The sequence below is a fragment of the Primulina tabacum genome, chromosome 10 (genome assembly GCF_025594145.1).
Source record: "Primulina tabacum isolate GXHZ01 chromosome 10, ASM2559414v2, whole genome shotgun sequence".
NCBI classification, from domain to species: domain Eukaryota; kingdom Viridiplantae; phylum Streptophyta; class Magnoliopsida; order Lamiales; family Gesneriaceae; genus Primulina; species Primulina tabacum.
The window spans coordinates 39,362,003-39,368,002 of NC_134559.1; the positions used below are offsets into that span (position 1 = coordinate 39,362,003).

At 42.5% G+C, this 6,000-nt stretch overlaps 5 non-coding genes across 5 annotated transcripts; all 5 read left to right on the forward strand.

Annotated features, from left to right (window-relative positions):
- Positions 1 to 375: 375 nt before the first annotated feature.
- LOC142507832 (5S ribosomal RNA) lies at positions 376 to 493 on the forward strand. The gene has a single exon (XR_012806074.1). It is a non-coding gene; the product is annotated as a 5S ribosomal RNA (ribosomal RNA).
- A 683-nt stretch (positions 494 to 1,176) lies between these two features.
- Positions 1,177 to 1,295, forward strand: LOC142508673 (5S ribosomal RNA). Its single transcript, XR_012806877.1, has one exon. It is a non-coding gene; the product is annotated as a 5S ribosomal RNA (ribosomal RNA).
- A 1,258-nt stretch (positions 1,296 to 2,553) lies between these two features.
- LOC142506971 (5S ribosomal RNA) lies at positions 2,554 to 2,672 on the forward strand. Its single transcript, XR_012805240.1, has one exon. It is a non-coding gene; the product is annotated as a 5S ribosomal RNA (ribosomal RNA).
- A 1,303-nt stretch (positions 2,673 to 3,975) lies between these two features.
- On the forward strand, positions 3,976 to 4,094 carry LOC142515345 (5S ribosomal RNA). The gene has a single exon (XR_012811196.1). It is a non-coding gene; the product is annotated as a 5S ribosomal RNA (ribosomal RNA).
- Positions 4,095 to 4,750: 656 nt separating this feature from the next.
- Positions 4,751 to 4,868, forward strand: LOC142513760 (5S ribosomal RNA). Its single transcript, XR_012809689.1, has one exon. It is a non-coding gene; the product is annotated as a 5S ribosomal RNA (ribosomal RNA).
- The last annotated feature ends 1,132 nt before the right edge of the window (positions 4,869 to 6,000 follow it).

Here is a 6,000-nt window from a genome sequence, read left to right on the forward strand (position 1 = left end):
TAGAAGTCCGAAATTCGATTCCGGTTCCATTTTATCGTATCTTAGGCATAATAATAGCTTTACATTCGCTATTTTCTTCTTCTTATTTTTTTCAGTTTTCTAAGAACATTTAACGATTTTTGTTATCGTGAAATGGTTCTGTGCGGAAGGGTATGACGCAGATTACTCCGGAGACGGCTAACTCATTAAAAAAATTATTTCGACTGTTTTAACCATAATTTACGTAAACGGTCGCGACACGAGGACTTCCCAGGGAGGTCACCCATCCTAGCTCTGCCATCGCGCCAGAAAGCTTAACTTCATGGTTCTATTGTCAATCGCCGCCCGCTTCACACGTACTCGTGGGATATAAGAATAAACATCCCACTCAATGTTGGGTGCGTTCATACATGCACTAATGCACCGGATCCCATCAGAACTTCGAAGTTAAGCGTGCTTGGGCGAGAGCAGTACTAGGATGGGTGATCCCTGGGAAGTCCTCGTGTTGCACCCCTCTTCGTGTTTTTCTATTTTTGATTACTTATTGACAGACGATTTTCGGCTCAAATCATCTGAATCTCGATCGGGACCAGATAAGCCATGTGAAATCAACGTAGCTCAGACACTGCCAGATTTGGACAAAATTGTAGCATAATTTGATTGTAAACGGGCAAACGAACGAGACTCATTGCTTTGCAATGAGCTGGCGAGATTTTAGCCGAATTCCTTCTTTAAGACACTCTAATTTGCGATTTTCCGCTTCTTTTGAGCTTCCGTTTCCTCGAGAAATCCGCTTAGGAAGTCCAAAATTCGATTCCGGTTCCATTTTATCGTATCCTAGGCATAATAATAGCTTTATATTCGCTATTTTCTTCATCTTATTTTTTTTCTATTTTCTGGGAACATTTAGCGATTTTAGTTGTCGTGAGCCGGTTCTGTGCGGAAGGGTATGACGCAGATTACTCCGGAGACGGTTAACTCATTAAAAACAAATATTTCGACTGTTTTAGCTATAATTTACGTAAACAGTCGCGACACGAGGACTTCCCAGGAAAGTCACCCATCCTAGCTCTGCCATCGCGCCAAAACGCTTAACTTCTTGGTTCTGATTTTGCGAGAGCAGTGCCGCGTGTTGTCCATCGCCGCCAGCTCCACACGTACTCGAGGGATATAAGAATAAACGTCCCACTCAATGTCGGGTTCGATCATACCAGCACTAATGCACTGGATCCCATCAGAACTCCGAAGTTAAGCGTGTTTGGTCGAGAGCAGTACTAGGATGGGTGACCCCTTGGGATGTCCTCGTGTTGCACCCATTTACGTGTTTTTCTATTTTCGATTACTTGTTGACAGATGATTTTCGGCTCAAATCATCTGAATCTCGATCGGGACCTGATAAGACATGTGAAATAAACGTAGCTCGGGCCTTGCCGGATTTGGACAAAATTGTAGGCTAATTTTATGGTAAACGTGCTAACAAACGAGACTCGTTACTCAGCAATGAGCTGACGAGATTTTAGCCGAATTCCTTCTCTAAGACCCTCTAATTTGCGATTTTCCGCTTCTGTTAAGCTTCCGTTTCCTCAATAAATATGTTTAGGAAGTTTGAAATTCGATTCAAGTTCTATTTTATCGTATCCCAGGCAAAATAATAGCTTTACATTCGCTATTTTCTTCTTCTTATTTTTTTTCTATTTTCTGGGAACATTTATAGATTTTTGTTGTCGTGAGCCGGTTCGGTGCGGAAAGGTATCACGCAGATAACTCTAGAGACGGTTAACTCATAAAAAAAAAATTATTTCGACTGTTTTAGCTATAATTTACGTAAAAGGTCACGACACGAGGACTTCCCAGGATGGGCGACCCCCTAAGAAGTCCTTGTGTTGCACCTCTTTTCGTGTTTTTCTATTTTTGATTACTTGTTCATAGACGATTTTCGGATCAAATCATCTGAATCTCGATCGGGACCAGATAAGACATGTGAAATCAACGTAGCTCGGGCACTGCCGGATTTGGACAAAATTGTTGGCTAATTTGATTGTAAACGGGCAAACAAATGAGACTCATTACTCTGCAATGAGCTGACGAGATTTTATCCGAATTCCTTCTCTAAGACCCTCTAATATGTGATTTTCTGCTTCTTTTAAGCTTCCGTTTCCTCGAGAAATCTGTTTAGGAATTCCGAAATTCGATTCCGGTTCCATTTTATCGTATCCGAGGCATAATAATAGCTTTACGTTCGATATTTTCTTCTTCTTATTTTTTTTTCTATTTTCTGGGAACATTTAGCGATTTTTGTTGTCGTGAGCTGGTTCTGTCGGAATGGTATGACGCAGATTACAACGGAGACGGTTAACTCATTAAAAACAATTATTTCGACTATTTTACTATAATTTACGTAAACGGTCGCGACACGAGGACTGCCCAGGGAGGTCACCCATCCTAGCTCATCCATTGCGCCAGAACGCTTAACTTCATGATTCTTATTGGGCGAGAGCAGTGACGTGTGTTGACCATCGCCAATCGCGCCACACGTACTCGAGGGATATAAGAATAAACATCCGACTCAATGACGGGTGCGATCATTCCAGCACTAATGCACCGGATCCCATTAGAACTCCGAAGTTAAGCGTGCTTGGGTGAGACCAGCACTAGGATGGGTGACCCCTTGTGAAGTCCTCGTGTTGCACCCATTTTCGTGTTTTTCTATTTTTAATTACTTGTTAACATACGATTTTCTGCTCAAATCATATGAATCTCGATCGGGACAAAATAAGATATGTGAAATCAACATATCTAGGGCACTGCCGGATTTGGACAAAATTGTAGCGTAATTTGATTGTAAACGGTCTTAGCCGAATTCCTTCTCTAAGACCTTCTAATTTGCGATTTTCCGCTTATGTTAAGCTTCCGTTTTCTCAAGAAATCCGGTTAGGAAGTCCGAAATTCGATTACGGTTCCATTTTATCGTTTACTTGGTATAATAATAGCTTTACATTCGCTATTTTCTTCTTTTTATTTTTTTTCTATTTTCTAGAAACATTTAGTGATTTTTGTTGTCGTGAGCCGGTTCTGTGCGGAAGGGTATGACGCAGATTACTCCGAAGACAGTTAACTCATTAAAAACAATTATTTCGACTGTTTTAGCCATAATTTACGTAAACGGTCGCGACACAAGGGCTTCCCAGGGAGGTCACCCATCCTAGCTCTGCCATCGCACCAGAACGCTTAACTTCATGGTTATGATTGGGCGAGAGCAGTGCCGCGTGTTGTCCATCGCCGCTCGCGCCACAAGTCCTTGTGTTGCACCCCTTTTCGTGTTTTTCTATTTCTGATTACTTGTTGACAGACGATTTTCGGCTCAAATCATCTGAATCACGATCGGGACCAGATATGACATGTGAAATCAACGTAGCTCAAGCACTGTCAGATTTGGACAAAATTGTAGCCTAATTTGATTGTAAACGGTTAAACGAACGAGACTCATTACTCCGCTATGAGCTGGCGAGAATTTAGCTGAATTCCTTCTCTAAGACACTCTAATTTGCGATTTTCCGCATCTGTTAAGCTTCCGTTTCCTCGAGAAATCCGCTTAGGAAGTTCGAAATTCGATTCCGATTCCATTTTATCGCATCACAGGCATAATAATATCTTTACATTCGCTATTTTCTTCTTTTTATTTTTTTTTCTATTTTCTTGGAACATTTAGCGATTTTTGTTCTCATGACCCGGTTCTGTTCGGAAGGGTATGACGCAGATTACTTCGGAGATGGTTAACTCATTAAAAACAATTATTTCGACTGTTTTAGCCATAATTTACGTAAACGGTCGCGACACGCAGACTTCCCAGGGAGGTCACCCATCCTAGCTCTGCCATCACGCCAGAATGCTTAACTTCATGGTTCTTATTGGGCGAGAGCAGTGCCGCGTGTTCTCCATCGTCGCCCGCGCCACACGTACTCGAGGGATATAAGAATAAACGTCCCACTCAATGTCGGGTTCGATCATACCAGCACTAATGCACCGGATCCCATTAGAACTCCGAAGTTAAGCGTGCTTGGGCGAGAGCTGTACTAGGATGGGTGACCCCTTGTGAAGTCCTCGTGTTGCACCCCTTTTCGTGTTTTTCTATTTTTGATTACCTGTTAACAGACGATTTTCGGCTCAAATCATCTGAATCTAGATCGAGAGCAGATAAGACAAGTGAAATCAACTTAGCTCGGGCACTACCGGATTTGGACAAAATTGTAGTCTAATTTAATTGTAAACGGGCAAATGAATGAGACTCGTTACTCCGCAATGAGCTGGCGAGATTTTAGCCGAATTCCTTCTCTAACACCCTTTAATTTTCGGTTTTCAGCTTCTGTTAAGCTTTGTTTCCTCTAGAAATCCGTTTAGAAAGTCCGAAATTCGATTCCGGTTCCATTTTATCGTATCCCAGGCATAATAATAGCTTTACATTCGCTATTTTCTTCTTCTTATTTTTTTCAGTTTTCTGGGAACATTTAACGATTTTTGTTTTCGTGAGCTGGTTCTGTGCGGAAGGGTATAACGCAGATTACTCCGGAGACGGTTAACTCATTAAAAAAATTATTTCGACTATTTTATCCATAATTTACGTAAACGGTCGCGACACGAGGACTTCCCAGGGAGGTCACCCATCCTAGCTCTGCCATCGCGCCAGAACGCTTAACTTCATGGTTCTGTTGTCAATCGCCGCCCGCTTCACATGTACTCGAGGGATATAAGAATAAACATCCCACTCAATGTCGGGTGCGATCATACCAGCATTAATGCACCGGATCCCATCAGAACTCCGAAGTTAAGCGTGCTTGGGCGAGAGCAGTACTAGGATGGGTGACCCCTGGGAAGTCCTCGTGTTGCACCTCTTTTCGTGTTTTTCTAATTTTGATTACTTATTGACAGATGATTTTCGGCTCAAATCATCAGAATCTCGATCGGGACCAGATTAGCCATGAGAAATCAACATAGCTCGTGCACAGCCAGATTTGGACAAAATTGTAGCCTAATTTGATTGTAAACGGGCAAACAACGAGACTCATTGCTCTACAATGAGCTGGCGAGATTTTAGCCGAATTCCTTCTCTAAGACACTCTAATTTGCGATTTTCCGCTTCTGTTGAGCTTCCGTTTCCTCGAGAAATCCGCTTAGGAAGTCCGAAATTCGATTCCGGTTCCATTTTATAGTATCCTAGGCATATAATAGCTTTATATTCGCTATTTTCTTCCTCTTATTTTTTTTCTATTTCTGGGAACATTTAGCGATTTTAGTTGTCGTGAGCCGGTCCTGTGCGGAAGGGTATGACGCAGGATTACTCCGGAGACGGTTAACTCATTAAAAACAATTATTTCGACCGTTTTAGCTGTAATTTACGTAAACGGTCGCGACACAGGACTTCCAGGAAAGTCACCCATCCTAGCTCTGCCATCACGCGCCAAAACCTTACCTCTTGGTTCGGATTTTGCGAGAGCAGTGCCGCGTGTTGTCCATCGCCGCCAGCTCCACACGTACTCGAGTGATATAAGAATAAACGCCCACTCAATGTCGGGTTCGATCATACCAGCACTAATGCACTGGATCCCATCAGAACTCCGAAGTTAAGCGTTGACTTCGGAGCAGAGAGCAGTACAGGATGTTGACACCACTGAGAAGTCTTCGTGTTGCCACCCCTTTTCGTGTTTTTCTATTTTTGAATACTTGTTGACAGACGATTTTCGGCTCAAATAATCTGAATCTCGATCGGGACCAGATAAGACATGTGAAATGAAAAGTAGCTCGGGCACTGCCGGATTTGGACAAAATTCTAGGCTAATTCGATTGTAAACGGGCAAAACGGACGAGACTCATTACTACGCAATGAGCTGACGAGATTTTAGCCGAATTCCTTCTCTAAGACCCTCTAATTTGCGATTTTCCGCTTCTGTTAAGCTTCCGTTTCCTCGATAAATATGTTTAGGAAGTTTGAAATTCGATTCCAGTTCCATTTATCGTATCCCAGGC